Below are 13,346 nucleotides of genomic sequence, written 5' to 3'. Positions count from 1 at the left end.
TGATTCCATGAACCAGGAGCAGAGGTATGCACAGAAGAAACACAGGGATGCCATAAAAATGCTGGAAGCAGCGTCTAGTATTTTTCCTTAAGCATAAATGCAGACACAGAGCAGCAGCAGCACTAGAAATGTGGCTGTGAGAGGCAGTAGAAGACACATCTTTTGGAGCAGAGTGCTAAGTGGGGATAAAATGAAAAAAAAAAAAAAAAAGTGAAATAAAAAACACCTGAGATTCTAAGTGAAGGAAACACTTCCTACCTGTTTCTCCCAAAGTTAAGGGCAATGGGGTCTCCCATGTCGGCAGACAGGACTTGACTGTTAAATTTTCCTGCAAAAAAAATGAACCTGTAAAAAAGAAAACATCAAGTAACCAACCAAATAAAGGAAGGGAAATTTCACTTATATGTGCCTATAGTTTATAATGAATTGGGCCCAATTTCTGTATCAATTGTGAGCTGAAAGCCAGAGCTTTGCTATAAATTCAGTTTGATTACTATTGTTGTCTTCCTTTTCAATAGTTTTCCCAAGAACCAATAGAAAAAACAAGATTATTATATCTGATATAGATATATGTATAATATATCTATTATCAAAAAGTCCAGCAAGGAGGCAAGGAGGAGGAGGGAATACATGAAATAACAAAAAATGTAGATGTTTTGAGCAGAACCCCCTATTAGAAGGAAAGGGTTTTACTCCATAGGCAAATTTTACTCCATTGCCAAGAAACAACAAGTAAAGGAGCAAAAAAATAAATATGTATGAAATTCTGTTCTGTCTTCTCAAAAGCAAAGCAAATTAATTGTGTAAGTATACATGTAATACTAATGATATTATACAGCTCAAGCAAAACCAGCTAATGAATCCCACTGCCTAAAAGAGCCTGCTTCAGTTACCAGCATTCCAGTCACAACTGCCATGATTTCCACTTGTGCTGTCAGAACACAGAAGTGGCTTAAAAGAAAAGGCAAAAGCCCTAGCTTGTATAATATTTACTAATCACTACTAATTCAGAAGATTTAGGAATCTGTATGCCTTCAGCTGCCAAATATCATCTGAAATGTTTTAATACACTCCAAGACACTTACTGCCCTTTCACTTGTGAATTTTAGACAGGATTACATTTTCTTGCTTGGTTTCTTTGCACAGAAATTGTGCTCTATGCAAGGAATCAGCATTATGTCATTAACAAGAAACAAACAATACAAATAAACAGTTTAAAATGGGCTGGAGTAACAGGACATGGAGAAATGGTTTCCACTGCCAGAGGGCAGGATTAGATGGAATACTGGGGAGAAATTCTTCCCTTCGAGGGTGGGGAGGCCCTGGCACAGGTTGCCCAGAGAAGCTGTGACTTCCCTTGGATCTCTGGAAGTGCCCAAGGCCAGGTTGGACCCTGGGATAGTGGAAGATGTCCCTGCCCCTGGCAGGAGGTAGCACTGGATGGGCTTTAAGGTCTCTTCCATCCCAGACCATCCTGAGGTTCTGTGATTCAGTGCATGGTGTTGGTGGCACCCAAACCAATGTGGATAGAAAAGAAATGCCATATTATTCCTGCCACTATTAAGGAAACAATTCCAATACAATGATACTTATCATCCAAACCAGCCAGAAAACTTAAAATCTTCAATGGAATTAAAGATAACAATGTTTTCATCATTAACAGATCCTGGCACAAGATCATCCAAATTTGCTATGCTGCTAATTCAGAGAGCTGCTGCTAATTCATCCCAGACAACTTCCCCTTGTTCTCTTCTTTCATGCATTTCAGAAAACAGGAAAAATTAAGTAAGTTGATGACAAACACAGACACAGGGTTTACCCCTAAAATCTGTGGGTCTTAAGGGTTTTTGTTTGTTTGTTTTCTGTTTTTTAAGCACTACAACCCATATATCAGACTTGTGTTTGATGAGCCAATCCCAAAGCAGTATTTTGTGAACCCCACCAGCAAAGGGCTTTTCTGATGGGAAGAAAGGAAGAGGGAACCCATCAGTTCTGAAAGAGTCCTTACAGGATAGGGTCAGTGTTAATAAACAGAAATACTAACTGGTGCACACTGAATACCAGGGAAGTACACGAAAATATGCAGCTGGGTCTGTGGGTGAGTGAGTTGCTTCCATTAGAATTCACTTTGAAAGCTATTAGATTAAATTGGATCATGGCAAATTGTGAGACAATTTGCCTTCCTGCTTAAAAATCTATAGTCTAAGTAAATCGCTCTCAAAGCTTCATCTCTGTTAAACTAAAATACAAGACTCAGTATTAAAGAGCAAAATTTACCTGTTGACAGCAGTGGACTGTTTCTGCTCAAAAGACATTGCTTAATTAAAAACAAATGGAGCTAATGTGAATTAAAGGTACAAGCTCAAGTGCAATCAACAGTCAAGTCAATGAGAGTGGGGTGACCTTTAAAAGAGAATGTTTTCACTCATTAAACACATTGCTGACTTTTGGGAAAGAAATATAGAGTTTAATAAGAAAAAAGATAAGGAGTTGCTAATGGGCTGTGAGTAGAGGATCTAAAGAAAAACAATCTTACATCTTGCTCTTCTGTGGCAAGTGAGGCAAGGACCTATATTTTTAATGAATATTTTCTGTGCACTTTCATTTATCTTCTCCATACTGTTCTCCCTAAGTATATACAGTTAAATCAAAAGAGACACTCACTAGGGAAAAATAACCCAATAGAGCCTAACAACAACAAAAGTGCTGTTATCCACAGGAATACCACAGCTTCTAAGGAAAAGAGAAAATCAGGGAGCCATTAATTAGAAAATTATTTCCAACCAAGGTGGCAAGGTTTATTTTCATGTGGAAAATGGGAATGTTGCTGTTTACATCTCTCAGAGGCCTTTAGAGATGCCAGCTGTGAAGAAAGTTAGAAATGCTCAAAAACAAAAGAATTTTTTTCTACACTTCAAGGCACAATGGCAGAAGAATAAACTAATTGCATCCCATCTTCTCCACCAACACATAAACAATGGGATGTGTTGAGGAGTGGGGTGTAAGAGAGCAGCCAGCCAGGGCCACCCTAACCCGCTTTTTATATGTAAAGACTCTTGAAAGCCTAGGAGCAGTTTTTTATGAAATTTCAGAGAAGTAAGAGTCTTTAGAGAATGCCATTTTGCCAACAGAGCCCCAGTCCTGCCCACTGGGGAATTTCCACTAGGACAGAAAACACAGGCCCATGAGGAAGTTCTCAGGGAATGAATGAGATTATAATTTTATAGCACAGTTACCTGCACAAAACTTACTTCATCTTCACAATTCGCTTGATTGCTTTTCCCATTATTATTGGAAAGTCATTCCAGAACCTCATTTCCTCTATCTGTGAGCAAACTTCTGAAGTCCAGATGGAATTTATGAGCAGGCTATTTGAAACCACTCATTCTTATGCTAACATTTCACTAGAACTTTCTCCATTGATTACTTTTCTCCCTAAAGTGCCTCTCCAGACAAAGTCTATCACCTGTCAACTTTAATTTCACAAGGTGTCATCATATAAAATAGGTCTCTATTTCTTTAGTCAATCTAATAATTTTAGAAAAATATGGGACATTTTGCAAGATAAATGTTGGAGAGCTAGGATTTAACATGAATAATAGGAGTTGGAGTAAAGGAGTGCTTGAAGGCAGGAGGCCTTTCTGTCCTCCATCCCTCCTGCTCCCTTCTCAGAAGTGACACCTCCAAAAGGCACTTTAATGAGCCTGAACTGGGTAATAAAACTTTACAAACACATATCACCTACACACAAAATAAATCAGGAGCTGTCCTCTGTAATAAGCAATTTCCAAGGATTGAAGCACTCAATCCTTTCCTTTCTTTCCAAAACAAGGGTATATTCACATCTTTTTCTCACTCAAAATACAATTTAAGACCCTCTACCAAGGAATAGAAAAGGTTACACAGATTAATTGTGTCACAATTCATTTTCCCAGGAAAGTTCCCAAAATCCCAGACTGAGGATTAAAAGATCTAGCTCAGGTTGGTCCTGCACAGTTCCCAAAGCCAGGAGGAGAACTTGCAGAAGTATTGCTCTGTCTACACACTGCAGGAAGATAATAAGGAGTCCTCAACTTACTTTAGGAAAATAATATGCAAAAAGAAGAGTTACTCATTATACAAAGGATTCTGGGAACACCTGCAGGCTCCAGAATACCAGTTGGTTTTGGGCAAGTCACAGATTTTTTATGTCTTCTTTCTGTGTCTTTTCTGTGTGTGGTTTCCATAGTCCATGTTTAGGAAAAAAAAAAATAAAAAAATAAAAAAACAACAAACCAATTTTTCAGATGTTAGCAAGATCCTGCCTGTGCTAATCCTACAGATGGGATGACACTCTGAGTGAGTGGGAATAGTAAGAAGGGAAATGCCACCCAATCTGATCTGCTCTGGAAAACCACAAAAGCTTCAGTTAAAGCTAAGCCAGAAAAACACCACATTTAGTGAGCGGTTTGTGGCTGCTATAAAAGATGGAAGACAAAAGATGGGCTCATTTTCATTCATGAAAGGTCCCATGAGAATTGTGACAAACCAGAAAATCTATTTCTTCCCCATCACCAACACGAAGCCATGAACTCCTTCTCCAGACCAAGGCTATTTGTCTATCCATGTTCTAATTTGCTGATGGACATCACACACTTCCATTCCTTTTCATTCAAAATTAGATAAAAGTTAGGAAATGCACCGGCACACCATGTCCCCACAGAGAGACACTCAGATATTCAATGTCATCTAAAGTCTCCCTGATGTGAGTAGCCCAGACTAATTTATTGCCTCTCCTAGTCTAGACAATATAAACATCATTTGCTGTGACCTGTGGTGTGCTCCTTTCCCTTCTGTTTTTCAGACACGTTTAATAAGTTTCAGAGAAGCACAAATGCAGAAAGCAGAGACCAAATGATGGAAATAATTTACTGAAACCTGGAGATTCACATCCCTCTTGATTTTAACACAAATGGTAGCTTTCACTGTCTTTAAAAAGGAGACTGAGGAGCTCGGCACTCCGTACCAGCCAGATTTAAAACTCTTTCCAGGCTCTTGCATTTCTTCTGAAGTAGCAACATGAGAAGAAAACTCAAGTCAGGAGCTCCACAGTCAGTGCCAGGACAGGAGGATTTAACACCAACAACCAAAAAGGATAAATGAGCCCCCAAAAACCTTTCTCTGGAGCCAGAGGTGAAAGAAGGAATGTAACAGATGCACTCACTGCCAAAAGGAGACACAAACCTGGCAGGGCAGCTGCTCTGTGCCTGGAGCTCAGGGACAGTTTAGGGAGCCAAGAAAGCCCAAGCCTTTATAGCCAAGGTGTCCATTTCCAGCCCGAGCCCTTCATCCCTCAGGTGTTGTGAGAGCATCAACTTCCAGCAGCCCTTCCCACAGCCCTGGGAGGTTTGGAGAGTGTTTCTGTACTTAGCACAGGAGCTCATTAACCTTCTTTCCACAAGGAGAGGAGGAGGAGGAGAGCGAGTCGCCTGCTTGAGGGGTTCTTAGTTCAGTTCCTCATTAAACTCATGTCTGGCAAGGCTGGAGAGGATGTCCTACCCTCACACAGGGAGGGTGGAGGGAGATCAGCCTTCGAATCCTCAGCAGGGATGTTGTGCAGGGCAATAGCACTTCCAGTCTCCCTAGAACACCTAGAGCAGGGGAAATGTTCCATGATTTACTGGAATCAATGCTTTTGCCCGCAGCACTGATAAAAAAGTTGGCTTGGAAAAAGTAGCAATAAATGAAAACAGAAAATAAATAAAATTTTGGGGGATTATTATCATTGCTGATCTCATTTCAGAAGAAAGCCAGAAGGGAGTTTTCCCACGAAACTGGTTTTCTTAAAACCTCCTAATAACAGATTGAAACTATACCCAGCCATCCCCACTGTGGGACTAGAAAGACAGCAAAGGCTATGAGGAAATTTCTGCTGGTAGAGACACCTTGGTTTTATCCCAGGACAGGAGGGAAATGCCTGATTTCCTGTAGCTACTCTCTTTGTGATTCCATTGCAGGAGAGACTTATCACACCCTGCTCAGCATCCCTTCTTATTCAGCCCTTCCAGCCTTTAGCAGATCCTCAGGGGGTGTTTATTGCTGGCTAATGCCAGGCTGGATGCCACTGGCAATGTGGCTGATGGTGGAGGCAGGAATGCAACAAAACACTCGGATGTTTATGCACAACAGCCAACTTTATTGAGTGCTCACTTTCTTAAACAGATCATTGTCCACATGGTCAGTCCCCATTGGTTGAGCCAGTTGTCACCTGGCCAAAGAGCCAATATCTGCTCGTGTCCCCAGTGGCCTGGGCCTGCTATCCAACAGTCTATACTGGTCAAATTATATAATTGAGGTACTTACGTAATAATTTATGTTTCAGTTATAAAATTAGGATAAATTATAACCTTGAGGCCTTCAGGCCACCACAATGTGACAACACTCAGATGCAAAGAAAAACCTGGAGTATTGATATATATAATATCCAAGATATTATTGGAACAAAAAATGATGCATTAGAGCACGTGCCTTGTCTGTCCTATGGCAATACTTTCTCCTTTAGCATCTTTAAGTCCAGTAACTTGTTCTGATTCTGGAGGAATATGAATCTGGAACCTCAAATCTGCCAATTTTTTATTGTGTGTATTTTGAAGGCTTAATTTATCAATAGCAATAAATATAATTTATTCAATAATAACAGTGAATTGAAAAAAAAAAAATGCACAAATGCTCCTTCCCTCCTGCTACTCAGTAATTGAGTGAATAAAATACATTAAAGGGGTAAAGTGGACAAGTAAACACTCAAATCTTTATCTCATTCATCAAGACATCCTGAAGCCTTGCTTAACAGAAACTTCTTCCAAAATAGAGAAAGACACAATAGAATATGAAATAAGAGAGGAACACAGAGTTTAAAGCACACTCATGCATTGGTAACAGGGTTTTGTAGGGTAGTCACAGCAAAATAATGCACTAGGGGCTGTAAAAAAACATTAAATCCCACACAGGTCCAGATAAAATGTGACACTCTTTTACAAGAATGGGCTGCCAAGGGGTTCTGGATTCACCCACTGAGGATCTCCCACCTTGGGAAAGCCCAAACATGAAGATAACGTGTCCGCTGAAATGAGTATTTTATTTCCAAGTTCAAATTCTCAGAGAATATTTTCATCTGATGGTTGCAACCATGCAGATATTCAATTTAATGCCTGTAAATTAAAATTCAACTTGGCAGCCTGTGCATAGAGTAAGCATTACCTGTCCCACATGAGGCAAAGAGCTGACAAGCTGCTTCCTTTCTGCAAGACAAAATGTTTATCAGGGGGCTCCCCAAATCAATAATGGGGAGCTGTGGCAAATTTAGAGGCCCCTGACACTTATAATTTACAAATTTTCCACTCAGTATTTAACGAGAGCCCAGCTATAATTAATATTGGCTTGCCTGGAATGCAGGAATAAGCAAACCAAATTGCTTGTGGGGTTTTGGAACACTACAATGACACAGCCAGGCACTTTGGAAATGTGGAAGTATGGAAGGAACATGACTCCCTAAAGGCTAGACAGATGTGTGCAGCTGCTCATAGGAAGCACCCAACAAAACTATTGATTAAAATATTATACTCTGGAAAGCTGAGTTCAGTTTTGAAGCTGAACTCTCCAAAGCTTTCCTTGTGTCTCCATCCAGCCCTTCCTCCTCTGCAACACAGGGAATGAAGAAACCCCATTTTCCCTCTTCCTGCATATCTCAACCATTTGATTTAAACCATCCTTTACAAGCTACTCAGGTCACCCTTTATATCCCAAAACATTCAAATGAACCAGGATGTGCCACATGAACAGGATAGAAGACATTTTTCCAAGGAATGTGATGGACTGTCGTGGTTTCAAACCAGTAATTAATAAAAAGGGGAAAAAGAATTACTTATTTCTTGCTGTGAGATATGGATTAAAACAAGAGCAAAACAGGCATAAAATTTAAAAGGAATAAAGAAAGTTTATTGACAAACTACAATAATAAGAACACCAGAATAAACTTCCAGAAAAACTTTTTCATTTCTTACTGCCCACCATTCTTTTGTTCACATGACAACAGAGACAGAAACTTTAGAACTTTGATGGTTTAAACAGTCCCAATTCCTTCTATAGTCTTTTCATCAGTCTCTGTAGAGAAACAGAAGTTCCTTTCTGTTAATTTATGGAGTTTCTCACAAGAAAACTATTTTTGTTATAGTTTTCTGTTTCCTTGATATCAGCTGCCCAGAGCTGCTGTTATCAAAGCCCACCCCTCCCACCTCACATCACTCTGAAATGTGTTATGGGTCATGAGTTTGGGGATAGCATTTTTAAGGATAAGTTATTCAAAGGCAAAAAGTATTCTTCATCTGTTTCTGTGAGCTTCACTAGAAAACAGTTTTCTCATTGCCTCTCAAGGCTTCAAATCTCCCAGCACTTCACTATACCACAATTACTCTACTTTTTACTCAAATTTACACTTTGAACACTCTATTCCTCCCCATACTCCATCATGAATTAAAGGAGTTCTTTTCAGGACTTCATTGTCCATCCCCATAGTTTTAACAGAAAGATATTTCAGCTTAATTAAAGCATCTTCTTAATTCTCTACCTTTCTTGAAGCTTCTTTTCTTTCTTGCCACTAGTAGTTTATAAAGTCTCTTTTCATGTTGATCACTCTCCTTTTCTCTCTCTGGATAAAAAGATTAATCCGCAAGTCTCATCTGGATAAGAAAGAGTTAAAATCCTGCCCAAGCTTTTGTAGATGGTTCGGTGATCTCTGCTGAACAGGAGCTGGAGCTGTCTGCGATGGAAAGTTCCTCATAGCTGCTCTGGAGAGTGTGGTCAGTGTCTCTGCTTGCAGCAGGTTTAGAGCTCTTCTCTTTCTTCACTCGGCAGTTTTCTGGTAAATTCCATCACAGCAAAACCTGCAGCCAAGCCAGGAACCGGCCTGGCCCGGCTCAGCCCGGGGCAAGCCCCCGCAGGCCCCATCTCCCGGCCGGGAGAACGGCAGGCCCAGCCCGGCCCCCGCACGGCCGCATGGCCTGGGCAGGGAACCGGAGGCCAGCCGGAGCTCTGCTACCTTTCACAGCCAAGAAACAAAGAGAACAAGAGAGCTCTGGTTTTACACTTTAAGGTGGGGTTCACAAGTTGATCCCACTTTTCAATGGCTAAAACTGCTGTCAATTCTCAGCAATGACCGATAATTGGTCAGGAGAAAAGACTCCAGGCAGTCCCCAGCAACTCCAACTTTCCTTAAAGGTAAAGTAACTCTATGACATGGACCCACAGAGCTCCTGCTCCCATTTCTCAACACGTTGCTGCTGTGCACCCACAGTACTCTCCAAACTGGATATTAAAAAGCCTCAGACCGGAAGAGCAGCCCAGGTTAATTTTGAGTAGAGTTTGATAATTAGAGTTATCAGACAGTAGGAACACTCCTCAGGCATTTTTGAAACTCTCTCAAAGGAAAGACAATGTGGTGTTGTAAATATATTATCTCTTTGTAAAGATAAAAGCTGGAGTCATACTGTGGTCATAGTAAAACCTCTCTCTCTTTTGTTTTCTGATGTTTTTCTGCACTTCTGTAGATCCTGGTCTTCTGTTTCTTCCAGTTGTATCTCCTTTAGACAAAATATTCTGAAAATTTGTAGTAGTGTGACACCAGCTTACTGCAGCAAACTAGATCTAAAAACACTCACAGCCCACAAGTCCATCCATTAAATGGATGGCAATTTGCATAAAACAATATATAAATTTTAAAACCTGTGGAAAATAGCTGAGATATTCAAAGGTCGTTATGTCTTGAACCAAAACTCTGAAATTCTGTCAGCTTTGGGAGTAAATTTATTTTGGCTGCAATGTCCCAGTGTCCAATTCTCCCTGCATTGCCTGGTAGGAATCACCCCTCCTTTGCAAGCCAGGGAAAACTCAAATTAGCTCCTGTGTAGAAAGTTGTGCTTATAATCACCTTTTTTGAAGGAGCTGGAAGTTTGGGGAGCAGATTGTGATCAACAATGAACCCGCTTGACAAGGTCAGGTGGTTTGTGAAGAGAAAATTGTTGCCTGTGTAAAAGTAATTAGGTTGCATTGAAGAGAAGCTGCCAAAGTCCCAGCAGCCTCCATTGGGGTAAAGCAGAGTAATTAAAGCAGTTTTAATGCCTATTTACACCAGCAAAGTCTGGCTCTAACACTGGCTGTCAAAAAAAAATGAATGTGGAAGTGATGAAACTACTAAATAGTGAGGTGCTGGTGCTGAAATACTCAGTTATCCACTGGAATATTAACCCTGTGCCCACAGGTGTTCAAGTGGGAAGCAGAAATGTTCCCTGAGCTAAAGCCTTGAGCTGCTGCCAGCAGAGGAGTCCACAATTTAATCTGCTGTGCAGCTCCAGCTCATGTTCTGCTCTGCAAAACCCCGCAAAAGGGTCAGCTAAAGCTTTCTCCAGCAAAAAACAAGAGCATTTACAGAAAGCCTTTGGAACAAGGGAAAAGCAGGAAGAGCTTTAAGAGCTTGAGCACAAGTAGGATAATCCAAAACTCAAGTTTTCCAGGCTGCTGAGGTGAGTGTGCCCAACCTCAGCTCAGCTCTCCTTTACCCAGACTATAACAGTCTTAGATATAAGCGCTGTTTCTCCTCCTGTATTTCCTGGGAAAGAATTTGCCATTAAGATCTAAATTCTGTCCACAGGAACCAAAGATAACTTCAGCTGGTGAAGAGATAAGACTTAATAAGTTCTTAACCATTACCAATGTTTCTATAGTTCCCATATGTTTTTGAAATTTGAGGGGCAGGTGTTGTTTTGGGGTTTTGGGAGTTTTTCGGGTTTTTTTTGTTTTGTTTTTAATTAAGCAAAGCAGACAATTTGTACTATCTCTGTAACTTTCTCCTCACCCACAGAAGAGCTTTGAACAACAACTTCTTCCAGTTCTTTCAATTTTACCTGCAAGCTCAAAGCTGAGTTTCCTCTGCTGCTGACAAAGTGAACCTGAGCAGTGGGAAGCCAGTAAATCTCAAGCAGCAGTGATGCTTTATGTACCTTAAGTACTGCAAGATTAAAAATGTGGTTTTATCACAGTGTGATACCGACGTTAATAACTCGTCTGGAGCAGGAATTCAAAGCTTTCACTATTCTATAATTGAAAGTAGCCCAGTTGCACATGGATTCATGTAGCAACAGAGGAGCTCAGATCATCTTAGTCAGTGTTTCACTCCAACAGGAGCCCGAGAAGGGCAGTGAAGCATCACTCAGTCAGGCATTACCAACACTGGGGTTTGCATTAGCAAATGAAGCTACATGCAAGTCACAATCCCATGCCAGGCGACTACAAAGCAGGTCAGGCATGCAGAAAAATTCATTCGTGACACTTGCTGAAAGCAGGGAGAACATTTAAATTTCAGATTTTCAGCCCATCAGCAACAGCCTTACCTGCTGCTACATTTTCAGTTGTCCCAGCAACAAGCAATTCTTTTTCTTTCAGTCTTTTTATTATCACTTCTCTTCTTCAGTAGGCTTTTGTGAGACAATTATTTCATAAATCTTAATTACTGTTTCATTTTGTTTTGACTGGGCTCAATATAACAACTCCAGGCTGTCACAGAAAGCAGCTGTCCCTCCCAGCAGGGCCATGGCCACTGCAGCTCTCGCTGCAGAGCTGGCACTCACAGATCAAAAGGAGGCAGAGCAGCAGGAGCAGGAGAGACTGGAGGGATTTCAGGGCAGGACAAAGCAACACTCAGGTGGTCACAGCCTGGGAAGGGGGCAGGAGGAAGTGCAGCTCCACTGTGCTGAGCTATGGCATTTCCACCAGAGACAGGGTGGGAGCTGCAGGGAGGGGTGGACACAGGTCACCAGGAAAGCAGGCAGGGACCACGGGGAGGGAGCTGGACTCCACTGCAGGGAGTACTTGGGATGTCACAGCTCTGAGAAGGGTGGGGTGGATGTGGGTAGAGGCAAAGGCACAAGAGAGGCCATTCAGGGGCACTCTGGTGGAGCAAGGAAAGAAAAGAAACCATCCTCAAATAATTTGAAGTACCCTTTACCCTGCCTGGGCGCTCCTGAACATCCCTGTGCAGAGACCTCTCCTAGTACGGTGGGGAAGACTAGCTTTCTCATCTTGCTAAGCAGAAGGAACATTTAAATTCCAGTAATGCCTTTAAAATCTCTTCATCACACACGGTTCAGTAAAGAGTATGGAGATGCACAAAAGAAAAAGAGCAGGAGAAACCAAACAACCACCAGCAAGAGCAATTTGAAACATTCATCTGGATGGCAGTGCTATTTCACACCTCCTCTTTAGCCACTGCTGGCATCAAACTGTTACAGATGACAATATAGTATTGGCTTTTGCATTTATGTATTAGCTTTCACCTGTTATTAATCACAAAGATTTTGATATGGTACAATTTATATTTCCTTTTAACTGCTTTTTAGTATAGTATAATCTGTTAGTTTATGTATGCACCGTATAGTTTATATAAATAGTAGTGTAGTGAATATATGATATTATAGGCCTTAACTAAACACTGGGTGTTAAAATACCTCTATGTAAAAAAAAACAAACAACAAAGAATAAAAAAATTCTATGTAAAAGAATGATGTTAACCCCCCTCCACCACTGACTGAATTCTCCAAGTGGTAAGATAACCACAACACAAACCAGAGCATCAGAGGACAATTAGAAAAAATACCATGTTAAATTTAAGGAGGACATATTAAATCCTTATCAGAGGACGTAAACCTACAGGGTGGAGACACAAGAAGGGATAAAATACATTAACTTGACACACAGGATGTCATGCAGATAAACCAGAGTATGAAGAAACCAAACAGAAGAATTCCCATAACATCAAACAGTTCACAAGAATGTGTGAATTATGTATGGACTTATGAATATTCATGTATCTCAATAATGTAAGAGTATAAAGATTACACTATCAGAGGCTATCAGTGTGTTCTTTGGCTGTTCACCAGGAGCACCCCAGCGCTGGATTTTTGTCTCTTATTTTATTCCCTATTAAACTTCTTGAAGAGTTACTTCATATTCACAAAACTCAGCACAAAACCCAGAATCTGAAATGGTTTCCAATAAAAGCAGAACTTCCATAGCTGTCCTGGAGCTCCATTAAACTGTGTCTGTCTTCAGTGGTGGACCTGCAAGTTAATTTTTTTCTTTTCCTTAATTGATTGCAGCTAGCCATGCTGTTCACCACACTGTTCCTAAATCCCTGGCTCACCTCAACACATGGTGTTCATCCACAGACTTCTCAGGGAGCTGTTGCACATTTGGTGCTGCCTTACTCTCTAGTCCTTGGACTAAGTGAGGAGAAGTGCATCTCCTCTTATTGTTAATGA

Source organism: Poecile atricapillus, chromosome 7, assembly GCF_030490865.1.
Source record: "Poecile atricapillus isolate bPoeAtr1 chromosome 7, bPoeAtr1.hap1, whole genome shotgun sequence".
Taxonomy (NCBI): domain Eukaryota; kingdom Metazoa; phylum Chordata; class Aves; order Passeriformes; family Paridae; genus Poecile; species Poecile atricapillus.
The sequence above is the reverse complement of the archived record's forward strand: the minus strand, read 5'-3'. Positions refer to the sequence as shown.